Source organism: Lutra lutra, chromosome 3 (genome assembly GCF_902655055.1).
Source record: "Lutra lutra chromosome 3, mLutLut1.2, whole genome shotgun sequence".
NCBI classification, from domain to species: domain Eukaryota; kingdom Metazoa; phylum Chordata; class Mammalia; order Carnivora; family Mustelidae; genus Lutra; species Lutra lutra.
The window spans coordinates 112,662,422-112,680,758 of NC_062280.1; positions in this window are offsets into that span (position 1 = coordinate 112,662,422).

Sequence of the window (18,337 nt, forward strand, 5' to 3'; positions counted from 1 at the left end):
GAACACAGCTAGATAAATATTAAACCATCCTAAAAGACTGGCAAAACAATCTCCACAACTAAAGGGAGAGAAGAGGGGTACCTTGGTGGTTCAGTTGGTTAAGCATCTGCCTTCAGCTCAAGTCATGATCCCAGACCTTGGGATTGAGCTCCACATTGGGCTCCCTGCTCAGCAGGGAGTCTGTTTCTCTCTTTCTCTCAGCACCACCCCCATGATCTTTCTCACTCTCTCTCTCTCAAATAAATAAATAAAATCTTTATAAACAAACAAACAAGCAAATAAATGGAGAGAAGAGGTCACCTTGAAGAAGGTAGGGAGTGCAGAGACGTGGTTTGGGAGAGAAACAGATCATGCTTATGGAGAAGAGCAAGAGAGAAACTAACACACAAGGGAGCACACAGAGAAAATGAATCCCATAGAAATTGGCTCGGAAAGTGAGTGGGCCCAAATGTCATGAGTCTAACAACCAGATGGGTTTAAACATGGAATGTTAAGGTCAGTGGGCATGGTGCATGGAGAGAGCTCAGAGTCTTCAAGGCTGCTCTTGGAGAGAAGGCAGTGCAAACAGCCTGTAGACATACAATGTGGAAACAGCCATCTGAACAGCACCTGGAACCCAGAGGGGGGAGGTTATTTACTCATTTTGGACCACGTTCCAGAGAGGCAGTGTTCATGAAGAGATACTTCTGGGAACAAAGGAAATGGCAGGTGCCATTTTCCATCCCCACCCCTCCACATAAGCATAGGGCCACCTGTGGGAACCAGCACAGCACTGACACTCACTACCTAACTTGTTTATTTTTTTATTTATTATTATTATTTTTTAATTTATTTGACAGACAGAGATCACAAGTAGGCAGAGAGGCAGGCAGAGAGAGAGGGGAGGAGGCAGGCTCCCTGCTGAGCAGAGAGCCCGATGCGGGGCTCGATCCCAGGACCCTGGGATCATGACCTGAGCCGAAGGCAGAGGCTTTAACCCACTGAGCCACCCAGGCGCCCCCCTAACTTGTTTATACCAAGCCCTGCCCCCCCTGCACCCTGGTGGAACCACCCTTCCTAGTCATGCTTGCCTCAGTCCCAGCACCATGGGCCACCTCCTCCAGAAGACTGGTCCAAACTCCTGCTCACATCACACACCCCGATTTGGTAGTTTTGTGGAGCCTTGGTCCTTGTGGTGGTGGTGAAAGATCTCATTTCACAAGCAGACTGGAGCATACCTAGTTAAAATGCACTATATTCAGGCCAGGGAAAAAAAACTGCCCACATCAGGCAAAGAGAGCCTTTGCTGACAACTGGCCTGAAGGATAAAGCAGCCAGGACAAAACAGCAGAGTGCATGCAGCACACATTGGAAACACTCCTGGAAGCACCAGGCCTGGGAAACAGGGAATACTACATCTCAGGGTCACTACAAGACCTCTTCTCCATAAAGCCATTACCCTCAGGAACATAAGATGTAGCTGACTGTTCTAACACAGAGAAACAGGCATAGAGACTTAAATAAAATGAGAAGAAGAGAAATTTGTCCCAAATGCAAGAAAAGGACAAGGCCAAAGCTAGGGACTGAAGTGAAAAAGATAGAAGTAACATACTGATGGAGTGTTTAAAGCAATGATCATAAGACAAATCCACTAGACTTGAGAGAAGAGTGGAAGATATTAGTGAGGTCCTTAACATAAAGATAAAACAGAACCAATCAGAGGTGAATACAATGTGTAAAGAATACACATTCTTTTCAAGTGGAATGGAATGGAACATTCTCTAGAATAGGTCACATACTAGCCCACAAAACAAGCCTCAACAAATTCAAGAAGACAGAAATCATCCTGTGTATCTTCTCTCTCTCTCTCTTTTTTTTAAAAGATTTTATTTATTTTGAGAGAGCTAGAGAGAGAGAGAGAGCGCGCATGATGGGGGAGGACAGGGGGAGAGAGAGAAGCAGACTCCCTGTTGAGTTTGGAGCCTGAATACCATGCATCTTTTCTGACCACAATGTTATGAAACCAGAAGTCACACAGGAAAAAAACCTGAAAGATCACAAATACATAGAGGTTAAATAACATGCTACTAAACAATGAATAGGTCAATCAGAAAATAAAGAAGAAATTAAAAAATACATGGAAACAAGTGAAAGTGAAAACAATGGTCCAAAACCTTTGGGATGCATCATAAGTTTGTGCTAAGAGAGATATTTATAGCAATACAAGCCTACCTCAAGAAGTAAGAAAAATCTCAAATATTCAACTTAACCTTACACCTGAAGGAGTTATAAAAAGAATAAAAAATGAAGCCTTAAATAGGAAGAAGGAAGGAAATGATAAAGATTAGAGCAGAGATAAATAAAAACAAAAAAACAGAATAAAACAAAATTAAAAAAAAAAAACTACAATAGAATAGATCAATGAAACCAGGACCTGGTTCTTTGAAAAAAATCAATAGAATTGGTAAACCCTAGCCAGATTTATCAAGAAAAAAAGAGAAAGGACTCAAATAAAATCACAAGTGAGAGAGGAGGAAAACAACTAACACCACAGAAATTCAATTATAAGAGAATATTATATGCCAACAAATTGCACAACCTGAAAGAAATGGATAAATTCCTAGAAACATATAACCTACCAAAACTGAAACAGAAAGAAATAGAAAATTTGAAGAGACTGACATCCAGCAAATAAATTGAATCAGTAATCAAAAAACTTCCAATAAAGAAAAGTCTAGGGCCAGATGGTTTCACAGGCGAATTCTAACAAACATTTAAAGAAGAGTTAATACCTATTCTTCTCAAACTATTCCAAAAAATAGAAAGGGAAGGAAAACTTCCAAATTCATTCTATGAGGCTACATTACTCTGATACTAAAACCAGATAAAGAAATCACACACACACAAAAGAGGGTTACATGACCATATTTCTGATGAACAGAGATGCATAAACTCTCAAGAAAATACTAGCATACCTAATCCAACAATACATTTAAATACTTTTTTTAAAAAGATTTTATTTAGGGGCGCCTGGGTGGCTCAGTGGGTTAAAGCCTCTGCCTTCGGCTCAGGTCATGATCCCAGGGTCCTGGGATCGAGCCCTGCATCGGGCTCTCTGCTCAGCAGAGAGTCTGCTTCCTCCTATCTCTCTCTGCCTGCTTCTCTGCCTACTTGTGATCTCTGTCAAATAAATAAATAAAATCTTTAAAAAAAAGATTTTATTTATTTGAGAGAGAAGGAGAGAGTTTGAGCAAGAAGGGTGGTGAGGAGCAGAGCAAGGAGAGGCAAACTCCTCACTGAGCAGGGATCCAGATGCAGGGACTTGATCCCAGGACCCCAGGATCATGACCTGAGCCGAAGGCAGCCACTTAACCAACTGAGCCACCAGGCGTGCCCAATAACACATTAAAAAAAAAATCAATCACCATAATCAAATGGGATTTATTCCTGCATTGCAAAGGTGGATCAATATTCACAAATCAGTCAATGTGATAAAAGAAAGGATAAGAACCATTAGATCATTTCAATAGACACAGAAAAAGCATTTGACAAAAGACAACATCTATTCATGATAAAAAAAAAAAAAACACAACAAAGTAGGTCTAGAGGGAATATATCTCAACATAGTAAAGACCATATATGAAAAGCCCACAGCTAGCACGATCCTTAATGGGGGAAAAACTGAGAAATTTTCTTCTAAGGTCAGGAACAAGAGAAGGATCTCCACTCTCACCACTTTTATTCAACACAGTACTACAATTCCTAGCCACAGCAAACAGACGACAAAAAGAAATAAAAGCCATCCAAATCAGTAAGGAGGAAGCAAAATAGTCACTATTTGCAGATGACATGATATGATATATAGAAAACCCAAAAGACTCCACCAAAAAACTGCTAGAACTGATAAACAAATTTAGTAAAGCTGCAGGATACAAAATCAATGTACAGAAATCTGTTGCATTGCTATATAGCAATAATGAAGCAGCAGAAAGAGCTGTAGTAATCGAAATAGTATAATACTGGCACAAATACAGACACATAGATCAGTGGAACAGAATAGAAAATGCAGAAATGAGCCCACAATTACACAGTCAATTAATCTTTGACAAAGCGAGAAAGAGTATCCAGGAAAAAAACAGTCTCTTCAACAAATGATATCGGGAAACTGGACAGCAACATACAAAAGAATGAAACTGGATCAACTTCTTACACCACACATGAAAATAAATTCAAAGAGGATAAATGTGAGACCTGAAACCATAAAAATCATAGAACACAGGCAGTAACATCTCTGACATTGGCCAGAGCACCTTTTTTTCTAGACAGGTCTCTAGAGGCAAGGGAAACAAAAGCAGCATAAACTATTGGAACTTCATCAACATAAAAAGCTTCTACACAAGGAAGAAAACAACAAAATTAAAGGACAATCTATGGAATGGGAGAAGATATTTGCAAATGACATATCTGATGAAGAATTAGTATCCAAAATATATTAAAAACTTATCAAAGTCAACATCCAAAAAACAAATAACCCAATGTAAAAAATTAGCAAAGACATGAATAGACATTTTTCCAAAGAAGTCATACAGATAACCAACAGACACATGAAAAGATGCTCATCATCACTTATCATCAGGGAAAGGCAAACAAAACTACAATGAGATATCATCTCACACCTGTCAGAATGACTAAAATTAACAACACAGTAAACAACAGGTGTTGGTGAGGATGCAGAGAAAGGGGAACCCTCTTGTACAATTGGTGGGGATGCAAACTGGTGCAGCCACTCTAGAAAAGGGTATGGAAGTTCCTCAAAATATTAAAAATAGAATTACCTATGATCCAACAACTATACTACTAGGTATTTATCCAAAGTATACAAAAATACTGATTCAAAGGGATACATGCAACCTGATGTTTATAGCAGCATTATCAACAATAGCCCAAGTATGGAAAGAACCTAAATGTCTATTGAGTGAAGAATGGGTCAAGAAGATGTCACATGTATATATGCAATGAAATATTACTCAGCCAGAAGAAAAAATGAAATCTCGCCATTTGCAATGATGTGTATGGAGCTAGAGAGTATTATGCTAAAGGAAAATCAACAATACTGGAAACAACAGGTGTTGACAAGGATATGGAGAAAAAGGAACCCTGGTGCACTGTTGATGGGAATGCAAACAGTATGGAGTTCTTCAAAAAGTCAAAAACAGGGGCACCTGGATGGCTCAGTGAGTTAAAGCCTCTGCCTTCAGCTCAGGTTATGGTCCCAGGGTCCTAGGATCAAGCCCCGCATCGGGCTCTTTGCTTGGCAGGGAGTCTGCTTCCTTCTCTCTCTCTGCCTGACTCTCTGCCTACTTGTGATCTCTGTCTGTCAAATAAATAAATAAATCTTTAAAAAAAAAAAAGTTAAAAACAGAACTACCCTATGATCCAGCAATTTCACTACTGGGTGTTTACCCAAAGAATTAAAAAAATAATAATCCAAAGGGATACATGTACCCCTATGTTTATTGCAGTATTACTTACAATAGCCAAATTATGGAAGCAGACTAAGTGTCCACTGATTGATAAATGGACAAAGAAGACGTAGCATATATATACATGGGACTATTTATTCAGCCATAAAAATAATAAATTCTTGCCATTTGAATTGACATGGATGGACCTAGAGAGTATAATGCTAAGTGAAATAAGTCTGAGAAAGACAAATACTATATGATTTCACACATGGGAAGTTTAAGAAACAAAAGAATGAGCAAAGAGGGGAAAAGAATGGGAGACAAACCAAGAAACAGACTCTTAATTATATGTAACAAACTGATGATTACCAGAGGGGAGATGGGTGGGGATGGGTGAAATAGATGATGGGGTTTTGAGGAGGGCACTTGTGATGAGCACCAGGTGATGTGTGGATTTGTTGAATCACTGTATTGTACACCTGAAAGTAATGTAACACTGTGTGTTAACTAACTGGAACTAAAATGAAAACTCTAAAAACTGAAAACAGGGCACCTGTGTGGCTCAGTGGGTTAAGCTGCTGCCTTCGGCTCAGGTCATGATCTCAGGGTCTTGGGATCGAGTCCTGTATCAGGCTCTCTGCTCGGCAGGGACCCTGCTTCCCCCTCTCTGCCTGCTGCTCTGCCTACTTGTGATCTCTTTCTCTCTCTGTGTGTGTCAAATAAATAAATAAAATCTTTAAAAAAAATGAAAACATTATCAAACATTTTAAGGAGTTTTTGTTATACAGAAAAATTGAATGAAAGAGAGAGTTCCCATATATCTCTCTCCCCATCCCAGGTTCCACTCTTATTAACATCTTGCATTGGCATGGTACATTTGTTACAACTGTTGAGTCAATATTGATACATTATTATTAACAAAAGTCATGGTTTACATTAGAGCTCTGTCTTTGGGTTGTACATTGTATGGGTCTTGACAAATGTATAATGACATGTATTCAACATTACAGTATCACAGAAAATAGTTTCACTGCCCCCCAAAAATCTCCTGTTGTTCACCAACGCATCCTTCCCTCCCTTCCTCTAAGCCTTAGCAAACACTAACGTTTTTTGCTGTCTCCATATTTTTGCCTCTCTCAAAATGTCATATACTTAGAATCATATGGTATGCAACATTTTCAAATTGGTTTTCACTATGCAGTATGCATTTAAGTTTCCTTCATGTCTTTTCATGGCTTGATAGCTCATTTCTTTTTATTAGTGAATAATATTTGATTGGATGTCACATGGTTTGTTTTGAAGGAATTCTTGGTTGCTTCCAAGTTTTGGTAATTATTTATTTTACTTTATTTTATTTCTATAGAAGGGGAGAAAGTGTGGGGAGGGACAAAGGGAAGGGGAATATCTTAAGCAGACTTCATCCCAAAACAGATCCTGACCTGGGGCTTGATTTCACAACACTGAGATCAAGACCTAAGCTGAGATCAAGACCTAAGCTGAGATCAAGAGTTGGATGCTGGGGCGCCTGGGTGGCTCAGTGGGTTAAGCCTCTGCCTTCGGCTCGGGTCATGATCTCAGGGTCCTGGGATCAAGTCCCACATTGGGCTCTCTGCTCAGCGGAGAACCTGCTTCCTCTTCTATCTCTCTCTCTGCCTGCCTCTCTGCCTACTTGTGATCTCTCTCTGTGAAATAAATAAATAAAATCTAAAAAAAAAAAAAAAGAGTTGGATGCTTAACTGATTGAGCCACCCAGGCGCCCCTGTATGCAGCTGTATTTAGTAGCTTTATTTATAATTACCAAAACTGGGGCACCAGTTACATATATATATATATATATGGGGGGGGGGTTCTCCCAGTTTGCAGCTTGTCTTTTCATTGTCTCAGCAGTGTATCTTGCAGAGCAGTTTTTAATTTTAAAGAAGTCTAAGTTATTGGTTCATGCTTTTGGCATTGTACTTGAAAAGTCATCCCAAACCAAGTTCACACAGATTTTCTTCTAAATTATCTTCTAGATGTTGTATAGTTTTGAGTTTTGAGTTTAAGTCTATGATCCATTTTGAATTAAGTTTTGTAAAAGATTTGGTCACAGCCAAGAATACTTTGTCCTTGCTGGATAAATCTATTTTCAATCCTTCACCGAAAATAGAAGAGAGATAAAGAGCTTCTGGGACAAACAGAAACTATAAGAATTTACAATCACCAAACCAGCTCTATTAGAAATATTAAAAGGGGTCCTCTAAGCAAAGAGAGACCCCAATAATAGCATAGGCCAGAAAGGAACAGAGAAAATATACAGTAACAGTCAATTTATAGGCAATATAATGGCACAAAATTAATATCTTTCAATACTTATCCTGAATGTAAGTGAGCTAAATGCCCCAATCAAAAGACACATATCAGATTGGATTAAAAAAACACCACCCTCATGGTTCATCTCCCCCTCCGATTTCATGTATTGCATGGGGCACTGGGTGTGGTGCATAAACAATGAATCTTGGAACACTGAAAAAGAAAATAAAATTACAAAAACAAAAACAAAAACAAAAACAAAAACACCAAGACCCGTCAATATACCATATGCAAGAGACTCATTTTCAGACTCAAAGACACCTCCAGATTTAAAGTGAGGGTGTGGAAAACAACTTATCATGCCAATGGTCATCAAAAGAAAGCTTGGGTGTCAATCCTTATATCAGACTATTTAGATTTTAAGCCAAAGGCTGGAATAAGAGATGAGGAAAGACACTATATCATATTTAGAGGAAATAAGGGGGGTGGTGTGCCTGGGTGGCTCAGTCGTTAAGTGTCTGCCTTTGGCTCAGGTCATGATCCCAGGGTACTGGGATGGAGCCCTGCATTGAGCTCCCTGCTTGGCAGAAAGCTTGCTTCTCCTTCTTCCACTTCCCCAGCTTGTGTTCCCTCTCTTGCTGTCTCTTTCTCTGTCAAATAGATAAGTCTTTAAAATTAAAAAAAAAAATAAATAAAGGAAATAAGAGCTTTAAATTACACACTGGACCAGATGAACTTCACAGATATATTCAGAATATTCCCTCCCAAAGCAAGAGAATACACATTCTTCTGTAGTGCACATGGAACATTTTCCAGAATAGATTACATCCTGGGTCACAAATCAGGCCTCAACTGGTACCAAAAGATTGGAATCATTCCCTGCATATTTTCGGCCAACAATACTTTGAAACTCAAATTCAATCACAAGAGGAAAGTTGGAAAGAACTTGAATACATGGATGCTAAAGAGCATTCTATTAAACCAGAAAATTAAAGAATTTTGAAAATTCATCAAAACAAATGAAAATGAAAACACAACTGTTCAAGACCCTTCAGATGCAGCAAAGGTGGTCCTAAGAGGGAACCATATAGCACTACAAGCCTTTCTCAAGAAACAAGAAATTTCTCAAAAACACAACCTAACCCTACACCTAAAGGAGCTGGAGAAAGAACAAAAACTAAAGCCTAAACCCAGCAGGAGAAGAGAAATAATAAATATTATAGCAAAAATCAATGAAATAGAAACCAAAAGAACAGTAGAGCAGATCAACACAACTAGGAGATGGTCCTTTGAAATAATCAATAAGATTGATAACCTCCTGGCCAGACTTATCAAAAAGAAAAGAGAAAGAATTAATAAAATCATGAATGAAAGAGGTGAGATCACAACCAACACCAAAGAAATACAAACAATTATAAGAACATATTATGAGCAATTATATGTCAGCAAATTAGACAATCTGGAAGAAATGGATGCATTCCTAGAGACGTATAAATTACCAAAACTGAACCGGGAAGAAATAGAAAACCTGAACAGACCCATAACCATCAAAGAAATTGAAGAAGTAATCAAAAATCTCCCAACAAACAAGAACCCGGGGCCAGATGGCTTCCCAGGGGAATTCTATCAAACATTTATTAACAACTATTCTCTGAAACTGTTCCAAAAATAGAAATGGAAGGAAAAACTTCCAAACTCATTTTATGAGGCCAGCATTGTCTTGATCCCAAAACCAGACAGAGACCCCATCAAAAAGGAGAATTATAGACCAATATCCCTGATGAATATGGATGCAAAAATTCTCACCAAAATACTAGCCAATAGGATATAACAGTACATTAAAAGGATTATTCACCACGACCAAGTGGAATTTATTCCTGCACTACAAGGTTGGTTCAACATCCACAAATCAACCAATGTGATACACTACATTAATAAAAGAAAGAACAAGAATGATATGATACTCTCAATAGATGCAGAAAAAGCATTCGACAAAGTACAGCATTCTTTCTTGATCAAAACTCTCCGCAGTGTAGGAATAGAGGGTACATACCTCAATATCATAAAAGCCATCTATGAAAAACTCACAGCAAATATCATTCTCAATGGGGAAAAAACTGAGAGCTTTTCCTCCAAGGTCAGGAACACAGCACAGATGTCCACTATCACCACTGTTACTCAACATAGTACTAGAAGTCCTAGCCTCAGCAGTCAGACAACAAAAAGAAATAAAAGGTGGGGTGCCTGGGTGGCTCAGTCATTAAGCATCTGCCTTTGGCTCAGGTCATGATCCCAGCGTCCTGGGATTGAGACCTGCATTGGGCTCCCTGCTCAGAGGAAAGCCTGCTTCTCCCTCTCCCACTCCCCCTGCTTGTGTTCCCTCTCTTGCTGTGTCTCCTCTCTTGCTGTGTCTCTCTTTGTCAAATAAATAAATAAAATCTTAGAAAGAAAGGAGAAGAAAGAAAGAAAGAAAGAAAGAAAGAAAGAAAGAAAGAAAGAAAGAAAAGGCATCCGAATCTGCAAAGAAGAAGTCAAACTCTCGCTTTTTGCAGATGATATGATACTTTATGTAGAAAATACAAAAGACACCACCCCCAAAACTGCTAGAACTCATACAGGAATTCAGTAAAGTGGCAGGATATAAAACCAATGTACAGAAATCAGTTGCATTTCTATACACCAACAACAAGACAGAAGAAAGAGAAATTAAGGAGTCAATCCCATTTAAGTTGCACCCCAAACCATAAGATACCTAAGAATAAATCTAACCAAAGAGGCAAAGAATCTGTACTCAGAAAAGTATAGAATACTTGTGAAAGAAATTGAGGAAGACACAAAGAAATGGAAAAACATTCCATGCTCATGGATTGGAAGAGCAAGTATTGTTAAAATGTCTATGCTACCCAGAGCAATCTATGCATTCAATGCAATCCTTATCAAAATACCATCAACTTTTTTTATAGAACAAATAATCCTAAAATTTGTATGGAATCAGAAAAGACCCAGAATAGCCTAGGAATGGCAGAGGAATGTTGAAAAAGAAAACCAAAGCTGGTGGCATCACAATTCCAGACTTCAAGCTCTATTACAAAGCTGTAATCATCAAGACAGTATGGTGCTGGCACAAAAACAGACACACAGATCAATGGAACAGAATAGAGAGCCTAGAAATGGACCCTCAACTCTATGGTCAACTAATCTTCAACAAAGCAGGGAAGAATATCCAATGGAAAAAAAGACAGTCTCTTCAGCAAATGGTGTTGGGAAAATTGGACAGTCACAGAAGAATGAAACTGGACCATTTTCTTACACCACACATAAAAATAGACTCAAAATGGGTGAAAGACCTAAAATTGAGACAGGAATTCATCAAAATCTTATAGGAGAACACAGGCAGCAACCGCTTCAACCTCAGGCATAGCAACGTCTTGCTAGACATGTCTCCAAAGGCAAGGGCAAAGGCAAAAATGAACTATTGGGACATCATCAAGATAAAAAGCTTTTGAACAGCAAAGGAAATAGTCAACAAAACCAAAAGACAACTGACAGAATGGGAGAAGACATTTGCAAATGATTTATCAGATAAAGGACTAGCATCCAAAATCTATAAAGAACTTCTCCAAAGAAGACATCCAAATGGCCAACAGACACATGAAAAAGTGCTCAACATCACTCAGCATCAGGAAAATTCAAATCAAAACCACAATGAGATACCACCTCACACCAGGCAGAATGGCTAAAATTAACAAGTCAGGAAATGACAGATGTTGACAAGGGTTCGGAGAAAGGGGAACCCATTCCCATTTTGTTGGTGGGAATGAAAGCTGTTGTAACCACTCAGAAAACAGTATGGAGGCTCCTCAGAAAGTTGAAAATAGAGCTACCCTACAACCCAGCAGTTGTGCTACTGGGTATTTACCCTAAAGTTACAAATGTAATGATCCAAAGGACACCTACACCCCAATGTTTATAGGAGCAATGTCCACAATAGCCTAACTATGGAAAGAGCCCACATGTCCATCAACCGATGAATGGATAAAGAACATGTGGGGGGTGCCTGGGTGGGTCAGTGGGTTGAGCCTCTGTCTTTGGCTCAGGTCATGATCTCAGGGTCCTGGGGTCGAGCCCCACATCAGGCTCTCTGCTCAGCGGGGAGCCTGCTTCCCCCCCCCTCTCTGCCTGCCTCTCTGCCTACTTGTGATCTATCTCTCTGTCCAATAAATAAATAAAATCTTAAAAAAAAGAACATGTGGGATATATATATTATTCCACCACATATATATGGTGGAATATTATTCAGCTACCAAAAAATTAAAATCATGCCATTTACAATGATGTGGATGGAAATAGAGGGTATTATGTTAAGCGAACTAAGTCAGTCGGAGAAAGAATTTTCATAAGATCCCACTGATATGTGGATTTTAAGAAACAAGGCAGAGGATCATAGAGGAAGACAGGAAAAAATGAAATGGAATGAAACCAGAGAGGGAGACAAACCATAAGAGACTCTTAATCTCAGGAAACAACTGAGTGTTGCTGGAGGGGAGGTAGATGAGGGGATGGTTGTGGCTGGGTGATGGACGTTGGAGAGGGTTGTGTGTTGCGGTGAGTGCTGTGTATTGTGTAAGATGATTAATCACAGGCCTGTACTCCTGGGGAAAAATGAAATAAATGGAAATTATATTTGTCTTAAGAAAATATGTATAGTTTATATTAATTTTTTTGCATGTGGATGTCCAGTTGTTCCAAAAGCATTTGTTGTAAAAGATTATCCTTTATCCATCAAACTGCCTTTGCTTCTTTGTCAACAATAAATACACTACAGTTATACAGATCTATTTCTGGCTCTTTACTCTCTTCCATTGATCTATTTGTCTGTTCATTAATACCAAACTGTCTTGATTACTGTAGCTTTATAGTAATTATTGAAGTCAAATAGTGATGATCTCCAATGCTCTAAATTTCCCTCTAATACTTTTCTTGACATCTAACAAATTTTGATTAAGTTGAATTTTCATTTTCATTTAGTTGAAAGTATTTTAAACTTCCCTTAAGACTCTTTGATCCATGTGGTATTTAGCAATATGCTGTTAATCTCCAAATATTTTGGGGTTAACAAAATGTCTTTCTGGTGTTAATTTCTAGTTGAATTCCACCACATTCTGAAAACAGACATTGTATGATTTCTATTCTTTTAAAGTCTGTTTTTAAGGTGTGTTCTATGGCCAAAAATGTGGTCTATCTTAGTGAAAATTCCATGTGAGTTTGAGAAGAATGTGTATTCTGCAGTCATTGGATGAAGTGTTCTAAGATGTCAATTAGGTCCAGTTGATTAATGGTACTATTCATTTCAACTATGTCCTCACTGATTTTATGCCTGCTGAATCTATCAATCACTATAAAAGAAATTTGAAATCTCCAACCATGAAAGTGAACTCTTCTATTTCTTTTTGCATGTTTATCAAGTTTTTGCTTCACATAATTTGACACTCTGTTGTTAGGTACAAACATGTTAAGTATTGTCATGCCTTTTTAAAGAATTGACCCTTTTATCATTACATAAGCCTCTCCTTAACCCTCATAATTTTCTTGCTCTAAAGTCTGCTTTAAAAAAAAAAAAGCCTGCTTTGTCTGAAATTAATATGACTACCCTAGCTTTCTTTTGATTAGTCTTGACATGGTATATCTTTCTTTACCTCTTTACTGTCACTCTGTGTCTTTTTTTTTTTTAAGATTTTATTTATTTATTTGAGGGAGAGAGCATGAGCATGGGGAGTGGGAGAGGGAGAAGCAGACTCCCCACTAAGCAGGGAGCCCAATGCGAGGCTCCATCCCTGGACTCTGGGATCATGACTTGAGCTGAAGTCACATGCTTAACCAACTGAGCCCCCCAGGTGACCCACTCTGTCTCTGTCTTTACCTATGAAGTAGACCTTATCTATTTTCTATTCATTGCCATTGTTCTTTGTTTCTTTTTCTTTGCAATATTTTTCTGCCTTCTGTGATTTTAATTGAACATTTTATGATTCCCTTTTTCTTCTCTCTTAGCATATCAATTAGGCTTTCTGGAAAGATATGTATTATTGCCATTTTACTTGCTTTGTTGTTGTTTCTGGAGATTTTTCTCTGATCCTTCTTGTTTTTGTCACTTTTGGTCCTTCCTTTCCACTCAAAGGGTCCTTTTTAATATTTCTTGCAGGCCTGGTTTAATGGTCATGAATCCCTTTAGTTTTATTTGTCTAGGAAACTTTTTTACTATGTTTCCCTTGAGTTTGTAATATACATTTGCATCTAACCCAAATCCTCTTTCAAATAATACTATAGCACTTCATGGAGAGTGTGAACACCTTATAACAGAGTAGTCCCAATTTCTCTCTCTCATCTTTAAAATATTTTAGTCATTCTTATCCATAAGCTACAATCACTATTATTATTTGGAACAAATGGTTACCTGCTAGATCAATTAGGAATTAAAAAAATTAAATAATTAATCTTTAATATAGACAAGAAATAACAAGTGTTGGCAAGGAATGGAGGAAAGGGAACCCTTGTGCACTATTGGTGGGAATGTAAATTGGTACACCCACTCTGGAAACATTATTCAGCCGTAAAAAAGAATGAAATCTTGCCATCCATAAGAACATGGATGGCCATAGAGTATATTATCCTAATGAAATAAGTCAGAGAAAGACAAATACAATGACTTCACTTATATATGGAATCTAAAAAACAAAACAAAACACACACACACACACACACACACACAGAAACAATATCATAAATACGGAGAAAAAACTAGTGGTTGCCAGAGTGGAAGGAGTGGAGAGTGGGTAAAATAGCTGAAGGGAATTGAGAAGCACAAACTTTCAGTTACAAGTAAGTAAGTCATAGGGATGAGAAGTACAGCCTAGGCACTGTAGTCAATAATAACATATAGAATTGTCAAATCACCATGTTGTACATCTGAAACTAATAAAACACTGTATGTTAATATACTCCAATTTTACTTTTTATATTTTTTAAAGATTTTATACTCCAATTTTAAAAATAAAGTAAGATTAAAATTTTTATTTTACCTTGATTTATTTCTTTCCTTCCTTTACGTAGATTTGACTTTCTGACTTACATACTTTTCCTTCTCTGTGAAGAATTTAACATTTCTTGCAAGGCAAGTGTACTGGTGACAACTTCTGTCAATTTTTTCAAAGGAGGTCTCTATTTCTCCTTCATCTTTCAGGGATAATTTGCTGAATAGGAATTCTAGATTGGTAGTTCTTTTCTTTCAACAGTTTAAATATTTCATATCACTTTCTCTTGCTTGCATAGTTTCTGAAAAGAAGCTTGATGTAATTCTTTTTTTTTTTTTTTTAGATTTTATTTATTTATTTGACAGAGAAAGACATAGCAAAAGAGGAAACACAAGCAGGGGGAGTTGGAGAGGGAGCAGCAGGCTTCCCACAGAGCAGGGAGCCCAATTTGGGACTTGATCCCAGGACCCTGGGATCATGACCTGACCTGAAGGCAGATGCTTAATGACTGAGCCACCCAGGAGCCCCAGAATTTTGATGTCATTCATACCCTTGTTTCTGTATAGGTAAAGTGTTTTTCCCCTCTGGCTTCTTTCAAAATTTTCTCTTTGCATTTGATTTCTGTGGTTTGAAATGTATGCCTAGATATATATTTTTGGTATTTATTAAACTTGGTGTTCTGTATCTGTGACTTGGTATCAGAATTAATTTGAAAAAATTCTGAATCATTATTACTTCAACTGTATCTATTTCTTTCCTTTCTTTCTTTCTTTCTTTCTTTCTTCTTTCTTTCTTTCTTTCTTTCTTTCTTTCTTTCTTTCTTTCTCCCTTTCTAATTTTGGTATTCCCATTATGTATATGTTACACCTTTTGGATTTTTCCCACGGTTTCTTGGATATTCTGTTCCATCTTTTCATTCTTTTGTCTCTTTGCATTTCAGTTTGGAAGTTTCTATTGAGGTATGTTTAAGCTGATTGAATCTTTCCTGGGCTAGTGTCCAATCTATGATGAGTTCATCAAAGGCATTTTTCATTTTTATTACAGTAGTTTTTTAAATTTATTTTAAATTAACAAATAATGTATTATTTGTTTCAGGGGTACAGGTCTGTGAATCATCAGTCCCACACAATTCACAGTGCTCACCATACACACACACCCATTCCCAATGCCATACCCAGCCATCTTATCACTCCCCCACACCCCCCCAGCAACCCTGTATGTTTCCTGAGATTAAGAGTCTCTTATGGTTTGTCTCCCTCCTGATCCCATCTTGTTTCATTTTCCCTCCCTACCCCCCAGGAACCCCCACCTTGCCTCACAAATTCCTCATATCAGTGAGATCATATGATAATTGTCTTTCTCCAATTGACTTATTTTGGTTAGCATAATACCCCTAATTCCATCCACCTCGTTGCAAATGATAAAATTTCATTTCTCTGATGGCTGCATAGTATTCCATTGTACATAAAGCCCACATCTTCTTTATCCATTCATCTGTTGATGGACATCTAGGTTCTTTCCATAGTTTGGCTATTGTGGACATTGCTTCTATAAACATTCAGGAGCACATGCCCCTTCGGATCACTACTTTTGTATCTTCAAGGTAATTACCCAGTAGTGTGATTGCTGGGTCATAGGGTGCTCTATTTTCAACTTTTTGAGGAAGATCCATATGGAAAAGCTGCATGGAAAACAGCTGGCATTCCCACCAACAATATTACAGTGTTTTTTTGATCCTAGTATATCCATTTTTTTCCATCTCTCTGCTTATATTGCCCACTTGTTCTTGCACATTATCCACTTTTTCCATTAAAGATGTTAGCATATGAGTCATGTTGTTTTAAATTCCCAGTTTGGCAGTTTCAATATCTCTGCCATTACTGAGTCTTATTCTGATCCTTGCTGTCTCTTCAAAATGTATTTCTGTTTTTTGTTAATTTTTATAAACATATAATACATTTTTATCCCCAGGGGTACAGGTCTGTGAATCGCCAGGTTTTACACACTTCACAGCACTCACCATAGTCACATACCCTCCCCAATATCCATAACCCCACCCCCCCCAACCTCCCTCCCCCTATCAACCTCAGTTTGTTTTGTGAGATTAAGGGTCACTTATGGTTTGTCTCCCTCCAATCCATCTTGTTTCATTTACTCTTCTCCTACCCCCTTCACCCCCCATGTTGCATCTCCTCTCCCTCATATCAGGGAGATCATATGATAGTTGTCTTTCTCCGATTGACTTATTTTGCTAAGCAAAATACCCTCTAGTTCCATCCACGTCATCGCAAGGGGAAAGATTTCATTTCTTTTGATGGCTGCATAGTATTCCATTGTGTATATATACCACATCTTCTTTATCCATTCATCTGTTCATGGACATCTAGATTCTTTCCATAGTTTGGCTATCGTAGACATTGCTGCTATAAACATTTGGGTGCACGTGCCCCTTCGGATCACTACGTTTGTATCTTTAGGGTAAAGACCCAGTAGTGCAATTGCTGGGTCATGGGGTAGTTCTATTTTCAACATTTTGAGGAACCTCCATGCTGTTTTCCAGAGTGGTTGCACCAGCTTGCATTCCCACCAACAGTGTAGGAGGATTCCCCTATCTCCGCATCCTCGCCAGCATCTGTCATTTCCTGATTTGTTAATTTTAGCCATTCTGACTGGTGTGAGGTGATATCTCATTGTGGTTTTGATTTGTATTTCCCTGATGCCGAGTGACATGGAGCACTTTTCATGTGTCTTTTGGCCATCTGGATGTATTCTTTGCAGAAATGTTTGTTCATATCTTCTGCCATTTCTTTTTTTTTTTTTTAAAGATTTTATTTATTTTTTTGACAGACAGAGATCACAAGTAGGCAGAGTGGCAGACAAGAGAGAGAGGAGGAAGCAGGCTCCCTGCTGAGCAGAGAGCCCTATATGGGGCTCAATCCCAGGACCCTGGGACCATGACCTGAGCCGAAGGCAGAGGCTTTAACCCACTGAGCCACCCAGGCGCCCCAGTCTTCTGCCCATTTCTTGACTGGATTATTGTTCTTTGGTGTTGAGTTTGCTAAGTTCTTTATAGATTTTGGACACTAGCCCTTTATCTGATATGTCGTTTGCAAATATCTTCTCCCATTCTGAAGTTGTCTTTTGGTTTTGTTAACTGTTTCCTTTGCTGTGCAAAAGCTTTTGATCTTGATAAAATCCCATAGTTCATTTTTGCCCTGCTTCCCTTGCCTTTGACGATGTTCCTAGGAGGATGTTGCTGCAGCTGAGGTCGAAGAGGTTGCTTCCTGCGTTCTCCTCAAGGATTTGGATTCCTTTCTCACATTGAGGTCACTCATCCATTTTGAGTCTATTTTCGTGTGTGGTGTAAGGAAATGGTCCAATTTCATTTTTCTTCATGTGGCTGTCCAATTTTCCCAGCACCATTTATTGAAGAGGCTGTCTTTTTTCCATTGGACATTCTTTCCTGCTTTGTCGAAGATGAGTTGACCATAGAGTTGAGGGCCTATTTCTGGGCTCTCTACTCTGTTCCATTGATCTATGTGTCTGTTTTTGTGCCAGTACCATGCTGTCTTGATG